Source organism: Cucumis sativus, unplaced genomic scaffold (assembly GCF_000004075.3).
Source record: "Cucumis sativus cultivar 9930 unplaced genomic scaffold, Cucumber_9930_V3 scaffold53, whole genome shotgun sequence".
NCBI lineage: Eukaryota > Viridiplantae > Streptophyta > Magnoliopsida > Cucurbitales > Cucurbitaceae > Cucumis > Cucumis sativus.
In genome coordinates this window covers 44315-57539 of record NW_022279553.1, presented here as the reverse complement: position 1 = coordinate 57539, position 13225 = coordinate 44315, and the positions used below count along the sequence as shown (strand labels likewise).

Below are 13225 nucleotides of genomic sequence, written 5' to 3'. Positions count from 1 at the left end.
TGACATATTAGAATAAAAAATTATCGTATTCTATATATTACAATATTGGATCAAATATTAATACATTAATTCAATTATTTAATTACTACAACAATGAATTTCTTTTTCTTTTTTAAATAATAATTTTACCATTAATATTGTATAATATTTGTTTATTATATGCTAAAGCATATTTAAAAATTAAATAGAATTAAGATATTTCACGTGAATATGTGCACGTGTTTCAATTGAAAAGATTGAAACAATAGTCACAAATGATTTTTTCATAAAACAAAACATTCGTAACCAAATCTAAATATGCACTTTCATAATAAAGGACCAAAACTCATATTGCGTAGAATTGAGCATGGTTTAAATGAAATTATTAAGAAAATACTTACACTTTACACCAGGTTTTTTGGCAACATATATAGTGAGAAAACTCAAAATTTACCCTCTTACTTGTATCTTTTCAATAAAAAAGTGCATCTTAGTTGTAATTATGTCAAAATAAAATAAAAAAAAGAACCAGTCAATTAACATGGTTATTCATTCATTGATTTGGGTGAACTTTTTGAAGATAAAAATTCCCTATTCTGGTGGTTGAGGAGCTTTTCGATGAATTAAATGGAGCAAACTGGTTTTCAAAGATTGATTTAAAGGCGGGGTTCCATCAGATCAAAATGTGTGGAGAAGACATCGAAAAAACAGCATTTCGAACACATGATGGACACTATGAATTTATGGTTATGGCATTCGGCTTAACTAATGCCACATCCACTTTCCAAGCTCTAATGAACTCAATATTTAAACCATTTTTGCAGAAGTTCATATTAGTATTTTTCGACGACATACTAATCTACAGTGAGAACTTGGAAAATCATCTGAAGCACATTGGGTTAGCATTGGAAATCCTGAGAAAGAATGAGTTATATGCAAACCAGAAGAAGTGCAGCTTCGCGCAAGAACGTATTGATTATTTGGGTCATATCATTTCAGGACAAGAAGTTGAAGTGAACCCCGAGAAAATCAGAGCAATCAGGGAATGGCCTATACCCAGTAATATAAGAGAGGTACGAGGATTACTAGGCCTCACCTGTTACTAAAGAAAGTTCGTTCAGCACTATGGCTTCATTGTCGCACCATTGACTCAACTACTTAGGAAAGGGGGATTCCAGGTGGGATCTGAGGAGAGGACTAAGGAGGCACTCCAACAACTACAGAATGCCATGATGACCCTGCCCGTTTTGGTGTTGCCTGATTTCAATGCCACCTTTGAAATGGAAACAGATGCATCGAGATATAGGGTAGGAGTCGTACTCGTCCAAGCAAGCGCCCCATAGCATACTTTAGCCATACGTTAAGCCTTAAGAGATAGGGCCAAGCCTGTATATGAAAGGGAATTAATGGCAGTAATCTTGCCTGTGCACGATGTGCGACCATATCTGTTGGATAAGAAAATTTATTGTGAAAGACGATCAGAAATCCTTGAAGTTCTTATTACAACAAAGAGTGATACAGCTTCAGTATCAGAATGGGTAGCGAAGCTAACGGGATACTCATTTGAGGTGGTCTACAAACCCGGCTTGGAGAATAAAGCAGCAGACGCCTTGTCTTGGATGCCTCCTACAGTTAACCTCGGTAGCATAACAGCTCCTACATTGGTTGACATTCTGGTGATTAAAAAGGAAGTCGAAGCGGATGAAAAGTTGAGCAAAATAATGGAAGAACTACAAGCAATGGAAGAAGGAACAGAGGGTAAATTCTCCATCCGACAAGGTATGTTAAGATATAAGGATAAGTTTGTGCTGTCCAAAACATCTACATTGATACCCACAATCCTACATACTTACCATGATTCGGTACTTGGAGACCATTCTGGATTTTTATGCACATACAAACGACCAACTGGTGAGCTATATTGGGAAGGAATGAAGGCGGATGTTAAGAAGTATTGTGAGGAATGTGTAATATGTCAGAAGAACAACTCCCTAGCACTATCCCCCACCGGACTGCTGCTGTCCCTGGACAGTCCAAACAATATTTGGAGCGATATATCTATGGACTTTATCGAGGGCTTACCAAGATCGAATGGTTTCGAAGTCATCTTTGTAGTGGTGGACAGATTCAGCAAATATATTTGTTAAGGAGATTGTCCGACTTCATGGCTTTCCCAAATCGATAGTGTCCGACCGAGATAAGGTATTCTTGAGCAACTTTTGGCAAGAAATGTTCAAAATGGCAGGCACCCGATTAAATCGAAGCACCGCTTATCACCCTCAGTCGGATGGGAAAACTGAGGTGGTTAATAGGGGAGTGGAGACGTATCTGCGATGTTTTTGTGGAGAACGGCCTAAGGAATGGTCAAAATGGATACATTGGGCTGAATATTGGTACAACACTACTTTTTAGAGATCCGTAGGGGTCACTCCATTTCAGGCTATCTATGGACGTATGCCACCACCATTGATGTTTTATGGTGACCGGGACACTCCAAACACTACCTTAAACGAATAGCTCAAGGCATGAGTTGAAATTCTGGGAGTCCTAAAAGAACACTAATTCGTCGCACAGACAAGATGAAAAATAACGTAGACTTGAAGCGTCATGATGTGGAGTATGCAGTTGGCGATATGGTCTTCCTGAAGATTAGGCCCTATAGACAGATCTCATTACGACAAAAGAAAAATGAGAAACTATCCCCCAAGTTCTTTGGGCCTTATACGATTGTGGAACGCATCATACTGGTTGCGTATAAGCTAGAGTTGCCAGCATCCGCTTCCATCCATCCAGTGTTTCATGTGTCCCAACTCAAAAAAATGGTTGGTGATCATCAACTTGTACAGACAGACATGCTGCCTTACGTTACTGAAACTCACGAGTGGAAATCTATACCGGAGGAAATATTTGGGTACTCGAAGAATAAAAGAGGAAGCTGTGAGGTTTTGATTAAATGGCAAGGTCTCCCTCCTCATGAGGCAACATGGGAAGATTATGACAAGCTCCAGTACAGCCTAGAAGCAAAAAGAAAGGCGTTAAACATAACACAGGCCGGCAAAATCATACTCAGAACAGAATATATTCTATACTGACATTATTTTAGATATGCTCAGAATCATGCTTCTGCCTCAAAAAGTCAAAATAAGCTAGAGAGAGAGAGAAAAAAAGAGAGATGAACAAAAGGATTTTGGAACTTCCTCTTTGTGAGTGTGTGTGTGGCAGCTGTAAATTAATTTCCTATGAGTTTCCTTAACACCCAAATGTTGTAGGGTCAAGCGGATTATCCCGTGAGATTAGTCGAGGGTGTGTGAGCTGGCCTAGAATCTCACAAATATCAAGAAAAAGAAAACCTTGCCACCCATCCACTTTGCAACAAAGATTCATGAAATTAAGGGGTAAAAGGAAAAAGGTATAGAAGCGGATAGCATCTTGGCTTCTTATTAAAATGGAATAGTGTAACCAGACCTGGAATTTGTAAAGCATCCATCCCAGGTAATTCTTCCAATTTCAATCCTCCAACCCTCTTCCTAACACAAGTAAATTAGAGACAACTTATCAAATAGAAGACCAACAGTCAACATAGGAATAAAAGTGCACATTATCATGAGGTATGAACAAATAAATTAAAGATGTACATAAGTCGCTAAAATCATACTCAGAACAGAATATATTCTATACTGACATTATTTTAGATATGCTCAAAATCATGCTTTTGCCTCAAAAAGTCAAAATAAGTTAGAGAGAGAGAGAGAGAGAAAGAGAGATGTACCAAAGGATTTTGGAACTTCCTCTTTGTGAGTGTGTGTGTGTGTGTGGCAGCTGTTGTGGGGCACCTCTTCAACTTATACTGAGACAGTCTTGAAGCAAATAACTCCAATTCTTGGGGATCAGCAATTCTTTCCTGTTCTGCCGTCCAGACACGTACTACTCCATCTAAACAAGCTGTGACAATATCTCCATTTTCCAAAAACTTGGCATCCCAAACGCAACCAGGATGCTCAATGCTCTAGACACAAATTCCATCTGCAACAAAATAATCCAACTTCGTGATACTAAAATGCTATTAGGGTTTAGGGTTTATAAATAATTATAGTATAATAAACATAATTCAAATTTAAAAATCAAGCTACAAAAAAAAAAAAAAAAACCCACTCTCTTAAAGAAATTCAATTCAACACATAAACTTTAGCCAACTTCAACACCCCTTCAGGGCTTCACCAGTCCTTCGCCTTTCCACTAAAAGTTAGTCATCTCTTCCCAACCAAATGCTCCATCAAACAGACTTCAAATAGATAGAGAAACATTTCTCATAAATACATGAAAGGTTCAACTCACAAACTCGGTTTGGCCACAGTGAAGGATCTTAAACGAAGCTCAGTATCTCAGAATTATGATAGAACACCACAGCAGTGTTCGTATATGTTGATATAATATGAAAACTTACACGAATTATTGAGACTCTTCGTGGATCAATAGAGTATTGATCGCGATTACAGATTCAAAGCAAAAATTACTCAAACTAATAGCAACCAAATAAAAGACTCAAGAACAATTCAAAGATGAACTTGGACCCTCTGCTTTCCCTCTCTCAAGGAGTAATGTAGATTTCCTTCCTCAAAGTTCCATACCCCCTCCCTCTGTAGCTTCCTTTCTTTTATCTCTTTCCTCTAACTCCCGGCCCTACCAAAGTGGTCCCCCCTGGTAGGTTCTTGTTTCACCTGCAAAAGATTCAACCCACACCCACACAAATACAAAGAATATTTCCAGCACACTCACAAACACACAGTACAATGGAGAGAAGCTGATATATGTGTGTATATATATTCAATATGGAATCATAAGCTTCAACCAAGTAAGAGGGCTGCTCTCTCCCCAATGAACAACGTTCATTCAAAATACATAATAACCAAGATAATCAGCCCTAGCAAAAAACGCCTATATATATATTCCCTTTCTGCTGCTGCCACGTGTTGTTAGGACCACTGGTCATCCTAACAACCATGTTGTCTAGGTGGAATTTTTATTTTTACCCCTCCTTTGGTAAACTTGGGTGATTGGAGGCCTAGTGTAACGGACATACTTGTCCAAGGTGTGTTTACCTATGGCCGTATGCTCCGATTAGCCCCAATTTATCTTGTCTTTATGTCTTGTATGTAGTTTAGGTAGTTGCTTTAAATTTCAAGTCGATATGCTTGGGTGTGACGTTTCGGCATTTTCATATGCAAGCCTACCAGAGATGAAAATGTTAAAAATGTACTATAGGGGAGGCATACCTGTTGAATCCCCGCCCAAGCCTTGTCGTACTCTTTGCAATCTATGCTTTCTTATTGCAATTGACAGTCTTCAATGCTTGTTTTAACAATGTTTTCAATCAATTTAATCATCTTTCACGTTTTCTAAAAATATTTTCCAAGAACGTGAGGGGAGGTTGAAGCATGTGTTAAAGTTGTCCGCGATTTGTGGATTTTGATCGGCTGACTTGTTCGTCGAGCTAGAACAAGTGCCGCACAATCGTTCACATCGTGTTTGAAGAATTACGATTGTGACAAGTGGTATCAGAGCCAGGTTGGCTAGTTGACAGTGCGTGACAGAAAGATGTCGGTGGCGAAACAGTCTAGCAAGACCCATGATGAGCGACTTGTGGGAATCGAAGAGCAGATGCTCTACCTGGTGGAAGTTCCTGATTCCATCCGTTCTTGGAACAGCGGCTTGAGGATATTGCCAAGAAAGCTGATGGCATTGAAGCCGTGTCGATCGCCTTGACGGACTACCCATCCAAGAGTTACTGACTAGAGTCGACACTCTAGAGTCCCGAGTAATGAAACGGGAAATGTCGCCTACGAGCTTGGGGCAGTTCATCGGGCTCTATTGCCCAGATGGAAGAACGAGTTATGGAGCTTGATAACTCGCAAAAGAACATGTTGGAGATGATCAACGGCATGACAGAGGATTTTCGAGCAACCCTCGATGTCGTGAGGAATGAGCTCGCATAGGTAAACACGAGGGTGAACCTTACTATACGAGAACTAGCAAACCAGGCTCCAGCTGGAGGAGCCATTCCTGTGGGCAGAATCAAGGTTCCTGAGCCCAAGCCCTTCTGTGGGGCGAGAGATGCCAAGGCATTGGAAAACTTCATCTTTGATGTCGAGCAGTATTACAAAGCCACGAACACAATTACTGAAGAGGCCAAGGTGACGTTGGCAACCATGCATCTGTCAGAAGATGCGAAGTTATGGTGGAGGTCGATACATGGACATTCAAGAAGGGCGTTGCACAATCGACACGTGGGATGCCCTAAAAGGAGAACTTCGTTCGCAATTTTTCCCTGAGAATGTCGAAATTCTAGCCCGACGGAAGCTGCGTGAATTGAAGCACACGGGAAACATTCAGGACTACGTGAAACAGTTTGCGGGGGTGATGTTGGACATACGCGACATGACCGAGAAAGACAGTTTTATGTTTTGTCGAGGGCTTGAAGCCGTGGGCTAGGACCAAGTTGTATGAGAAACGAATTCAAGACCTCACGTCAGCATACGCAGTGGCTGAACGGTTGTTTGACTTATCTAGCGAATCTCAAGATGCAAGACGACATCAAGCTTCCTCCTCTGGAGGAAACAGAAACAACCGCCCAAATTCCCCGAAGACTGCAGAGGGAGACAAGCGACAAGGTGGAGATCGCAAGCCCTTCCAAGCGAATACAGGAAACAACTGGCGAGGACCAAACAATCAGAACAACTCCGGTCGTTCCATCAGTTGTTTCATATGTAAAGGGCCCCATCTTGCCAGAGAGTGCCCCAACCGTACCGCCTTCAACGCTTTTCAAGCTACCCTAGCCTCGGACTCAGATGATAGATTGAGTCAGACTGAAGGAGACGTTGGACAGATAGAAGAGGGTGAGAATCCTCGGATGGAGGCCTTAAAGTTTCTGTCATCGCTCCAGAAGAAGATGGGGGAGACCAGTGGACAGGCAAAGAATGGTCTCATGTACGTAGACTGTTGGGTCAACCAGAAGCCACCCAAGAGCACTATGGTGGATTCTGGTGCTACTCATAACTTCATTGCAGAAGCGGAAGCCAGACGACTGAATCTCCGTTGGAAGAAAGACGCAGAAAAAATGAAGGCCGTGAACTCAGTTGCCCTACCTATCGTCGGGTTGGTAAAACGAACGACCATGAGGATGGGAGAGTGGAGCGGTCCCATAGATTTGGTGGTTGCAAAGATGGATGACTTCGACGTGGTACTAGGTATGGAGTTTCTACTTGAGCATCAAGTCATACCAATGCCACTAGCCAAATGTCTAGTGATTACTGGAACAACGCCTACTGTTGTTCAAACGGAGATTCGTCAGCCATATGGGATATAGATGATCTCGGCTATGCAGTTGAAGAAAGGCCTTGCTCGTGACGATTTAACCTTTATGGCTATCCCACTGGAGTCGTTGGAAAGCTCAAGGGAAACAGTCCCCAAAGACATCCTGAGTGTCTTAGAGAAGTACAAGGATCTGATGCCAGACAGCCTGCCGAAATCATTGCCTCCGTGGAGAATGATCGACCATGAGATCGAATTGCTGCCAGGGGCAAAGCCGCCTGCGAAGAATGCTTATCGTATGGCGCCGCTGAGTTGGCCGAACTTCGGAAACAACTGGACGAACTGCTGAACGCAGGATTTGTGAGGCCTGCAAAAGCTCCATATGGAGCTCCAGTCCTTTTCCAGAAGAAGAACGATGGAAGTATGCGGTTGTGCATCGACTACCACGCCCTAAACAAGATCACGGTCCGCAACAGATATCCGCTACCAATAATCAATGACCTGTTTGATCGCCTTCATGGAGCAAAGTATTTCTCGAAGCTAGATCTGCGATCGGGCTATTATCAAGTAAGAATTGCCAAAGAGGATGAGCCCAAAACCACATGCGTTACGAGGTATGGGGCGTTCGAGTTCCTTGTCATGCCATTTGGTCTTACCAATGCGCCTGCAACGTTCTGTACGCTAATGAACCAGGTCTTCCATGAATACCTTAACAAGTTTGTGGTGGTCTATCTGGACGATATAGTGGTCTATAACTCCACGCTAGAAGAAGAAGAAAGGAATAACAAAAACTGACGAACTCCTATAGATTGAAGTATTAACCTTTCCATATCTTTGCCGAACAATCTTCACTCCCACTAACAATGACTTCGGAAGCATGTGAATCCACTGAATACACAATGGAAGTGTCACCAACCATCTCCATCAATGTTTCACCACTTAGTGCCCATAACCTAATGGAACTGTCTGAATGGAAAAGAAAATCAAAGTCAACTTTCTAATTAATTCAATATTCTAATATAAAGAATATAACAAATAGTCCTCCCATGTGAAATGAAAAGTGGTTCTACAGATTCAGAGAAGGCAATAGAAATCACTCATTTTAATATCATTTAATATTTCATCAACAACCTATAGAGTTTATTAATCTTTTTCTTTCCTACTAAAGAAGCTCTAATTTATTACTCTAGGAATGGTCCTTTCTAACTTATATACAGGTAACAAAAAATAAATTGAAGAAATACTCTGAGCTTTTCCATTTAGAAATCCCAATGAGCAAAGACTAAAGTCTTCTCGGGATTCTTAGGATGCCAAACTCCTCTCATTGGATAGACATCAATATATCTTAGATGAGAAGCTACCTTGAATAGCCTTGCTTCCTCAGCATATAAACATAAATATATTTGTTGTATTCAATCAAAAATAAAAGATAAGCTTGTTCTGAAACCAATTCCAAAAATCTCTTCGAAAATATGCTGGGAGAGTTGTTGTTGTTTAAATACTTGGTCCTTCGAAGGTTGGAATTACAATGTAACTTTTCACATATTATGAAAAGTTATGATTCTTATTATGAAAGAATGAAACTTCGAACTAGTTCCTAAAGGTAGTACTTTTAGCTGATGTGGCAATTTGGATCAGCCATGTACGGTTGCATTCCTCAATGTGAGTGATAATCAAACCCAAACTACCTCAAAGGAATTATTTTGTACAGTAACTCCATCTTTACCAACTTGCGACATAAAACTATCTAGGGTTCATGGGTTGGGGTAAGAAAACTTTTGGACCCAACCCACCAAGTCTTTTTATCATTAAGTTTTCTTCATTTTTATGTCAATTGGCATGTATTTTATAAGCTTTGAGAGAAGAAACTTAATATAAATGTATACTTGGTCAGAACCCCGTCATTTAGCCTCAATTTTCACAATGTAGAGGTATAGAATTCAGAGAGGTTATTTTATTTTCTTAAAATTACTCCCCAACTGTTAATCTATGATTAACTTTTGCTATAAAAAATTAGTCCTTATATCCCTCTTCTCGAAATTTGACAAACATATTAATCAGGCGCCTTTTTCTGAAAATAATTGTTCATATTTTTTTTTGAAACAGAGACAACCCTTTTTATTAAAGATGTAAGTAAAAAAGAGACTAATGCTCAAACTATAGGAGAATTATACTAAGAGCGAAAAGAATGACCAAAACAAAAGTACAGACAAATTGAACAAAACAATCAAAATCCTGAGAAAACAATAGAAAACTGAGAACAAAGCGAACTTAAAACCTTTCAACAAGAAGCCCAAAATCAGCTGAAAATTGCAGACTAAAAACTTCAAACTAGATGGAAGGAAACACCAAGGGAGAGCTAACAACAATGCAGCTTTGTTGAAAAAAATATCCCTCCCAAGTCATCCTTCGATCTTGAGTGAGTGACTAGAACCAGAATATTTCATAAGAACTTTAGAGGGCCAAAATAATAAAAGCATTCGTCGAACCTCATGTGATCCACTAAAACAAACCTAAAAGATAATTGGCTGAAAAACCAAGATCAAGTTATTCTATACTCAAACCAAAGTAGTTCCACATTGCTCAACAATTGACTTCAAGCGATCTGGAACTTCACATTGTCGAGCTTGTGAGGGAAATAAAGAGACTTGTTTCTCAGTAATTAAATCCTCCCTTGTCTGAAAGCGGTATTAAGATCAGATTCTAGAGGATCCTTAATCGACTGATCAATGTTTACAATGAGTAGTGGAGGCACTTTTGATTCAGATTTTACCGAAGGAGCTCAAGGTATCGTGCAATGTGATCGATTTTCTTGGGACACATAAATAAATCTAACGCCAATTGAAACATAAGGACTAGTATTTGGAGCATGATATTTCTTCCTATCTCTACATGTAAAGATCACAAGAAAAATAAGAATTTCACAAAATAACAGAAAACAAAATTAGACAAAATCAGGGCATGGCCGAGGATGAGATTAGAGATGAAGCGGTGATTAGTATTTATTGAGAATGGGAGAAAAGTAGAATGTCAAACCAATCCAAGAACATACCTCACAAATCTTCGGAGAGACGATCGTGGTCAAAGCAGTGGTTGTGGTCGAGGATGAGATTAGGGATGAAAGGATGCTACGAAAGGTATATCAACAAGAAGAAGGGTAAAACAACAACATCCTGTCAAAAATCACTTAATGTGATTGAGATCTTTTAACATGACTGCTTGAGAACTAAAGAAAAATTTAGAATGTGACTGAGAACTTTTAGCACAACCGGGCAGCATCTTCAATAACAGAAAAACATGCATAATGTAGGAAGACAGCAGATTTAAAATTATGACAGTGTATTTATGAATGTCAGGCGATACATTAATGTTCCAAAATTCAACCAAAGTATGGGATGAAAGATATACAAGAATCTTCCATGATAAGGGCAAGACCAGGATATCCTTATCCAAAAGAAAGAAAAAAATAATCAACCAAAGTAAATTCCATGTATGATTGGAAATTATGGCCAAGGCGAAGGATGAAGTGGAGAATAGAAGGAATATTGAGCAGGGTACGACTTACCATTAGCTTAGATCAAAACCAGCATCCGCATTTATGGCATAAAGAAATTTGTTTGCCAGCTGCTCCTTGCTGCATTGATCACAAATCATAGAGTTGTGAAAATGAAAACTTATGCAAGTTTTTTTTATCCTTTTTAGAAAAGATGTATATGTTTTAGTTCATCCACAAATCAACAGACTTAATAAACTGATGTAATTCAAGTTGGACTTAGTTTTTCACAATGAATTCTCCACCAATAGTGGCTAAGAGATGGAGTATATATTGAGGATTGTAAGTAGTTACAAGTAGTTGAAATAACTGTTTTTATGAAACAGTTTTAATTGCAGTCTTAACAGCTAAACAGTTTAATTATTTAAACTGTTTTACTAACTAACTACAGCTGTTTAGCCATGGCATTCTATATTACATCATTCCACCCCCTAGCATGGAACTCGACCCGAGTGACTTAGTTGACAAGGCAGAAATCATCTGGGGCATAGTACTGTTTCAGGTCTGCCACGTTAAAAATAGGATGAATGTGCAAGTCTGGTGGTAGTTCAATTCTGTAAGCGTTATCTCAAATCTTTTCTAGGACACGAAATGGTCCTAATTGTCTGTCTTTCAGTTTGTGTTCCAGTTGGAAATCGAATTTTTCTGAGGTGAATCATTACTAAGTCTCCCTCAGTAAAGGTAGCTTGTCTTCTCTTTTTGTCTGCTGCCTTTTTGTAGGACTGAGTTGATTCTTTTAGGTGGTTATGGACTTCTTCGTGTAAATTCTGAATCTTTTCTACCATCTTTTCTGCTTCTGAGCTAGTGTCAATAGTTGTGGGGAGTGATGCTAGGTCAAAGGTTGTTAGTCTTGGCTGTTTTGTGTATACGACCTCAAATGGACATTTGCCGGTTGATCTATTCTTCATATTGTTGAAGGCGAATTCTGACTGTGCAAGAGCTAAGTCCCACTGTTTTGGTTTGGATCCACTAAGACAGCATATTAAGTTGTCGACAGTTCTATTTGTAACTTCTGTTTGGCCATCTGTTTGAGGGTGTGATGTTGTGCTATATTTCATTCAAGGTTGTGTCAAATTTGCTCCATAATGTCTTCCAGAAATGGCTTAGGAACTTGACATCCCGATTAGAAACAATGGTCTTTGGTACTCCGTGCAGCCGAACTATCTCTCGACAGAATAAATTAGCTATGTAGGTGGCATCATTTGACTTCTTACAAGCCACAAAGTGTGCCATTTTACTGAATCTGTCGACTACAACCATGACTCAGTCATACTGCCTTTGAGTTTTTGGTAATCAGAGCCCGAAATCAATTGATAGATCTTCTCAAATGGAAATTGGGGTAGGTAATGGTGAGTACAGGCCTGCGTTTATACTTGAACCTTTAGCTCTTTGGCAATAGGGCACCTTTTAATAAAGTTGTTACAGTATCTTCTTAATTAAGGCCAGTAGTATCTCTTAAAGATTATTTCAAAAGTTTTATCCTGCCCGAAGTGTCCAGCCAATCCTCCTGAATGAGCCTCTTTTAGTAGTGCTTCTAGAAGTGATGTGTGTGGGATACACAACTGATCTCCTTTGAATAGATATCCTTCCATTATATGGAAGTCTTCCGCCTTGGTGTAGTGGCTGCATTTGGTCCATGTCATGGCGAAGTCAACGTCTTCCCCATATAGGTTAGGTAAGTGTTTGAATGCCTCGATCTCCATGGATAGAATAGTGAGTAAGGAGCTCTTCCTGGATAGTGCATCTGCCACCTTGTTCTCCTTACCATTTTGGTGCCTAATGACAAAGTCGAACCTTTGTAGGAAGGAGATCCATCGTGCGTGCATCCGAGTAATATTCTTTTGTGACTAGAGATCTTTCAAAGAGAAGCGGTTCGTTAGGAGTACAAATTCCCTGCATAGGAGGTAATGTTCCTACTGTTTGAGTGCTCGGACAAGGGCATAAAGCTCTTGTTCGTAAGTGCTCCAGGACTGTCTTGTTGTGCTCAACTTCTTACTGAAGTATTCAATAGGGTGGCCTTGCTGTGATAACTCGGCTCCAATTCCGGTTCCGCAAGCATCAACAGCTACTTCAAAGGGTGATGCGAAGTTCGACAACTGTAGAATAGGGCTGGAAGTTAGTCTTCTTTTTATCTCTTCAAAGCTCTGCTGTTGCTCTTCGTTCCACTTATAGTTCCCTTTCTTTAGGCAGTCGGTTAAGGGGGCCACTATTGAGCTGAAGTTTCTGATGAATCTTCTGTAAAAGGATGCCAAGCCAAGGAAGGCTTGTACCTCCTTGATGGAGGTTGGTATTGGCCAAGACTTTATGGCTTCTGTCTTCTTTGGTTCCATACCTACTTTTCCTTCTTTGATTACGAAGCCGAGAAAGACAATTTCCTTGGTGAGG

General features: G+C 39.9%; 1 long non-coding RNA gene across 5 annotated transcripts; it reads right to left on the bottom strand.

The window, feature by feature from the left end:
• Positions 1–1518: 1518 nt before the first annotated feature.
• On the bottom strand, positions 1519–12218 carry LOC116405979. Of its 5 annotated transcripts, none has more exons than XR_004219060.1 (6): positions 10853–12218; positions 10340–10460; positions 8110–8253; positions 3749–4002; positions 3445–3506; positions 1519–2993 (listed from the first exon to the last, which is right to left on the bottom strand). It is a non-coding gene; the product is annotated as an uncharacterized LOC116405979 (long non-coding RNA). The 5 variants fall into 5 exon arrangements; XR_004219061.1 differs by having other exon boundaries at positions 3445–3502; XR_004219063.1 differs by having other exon boundaries at positions 3813–4002.
• Between the last annotated feature and the right edge of the window lie 1007 nt (positions 12219–13225).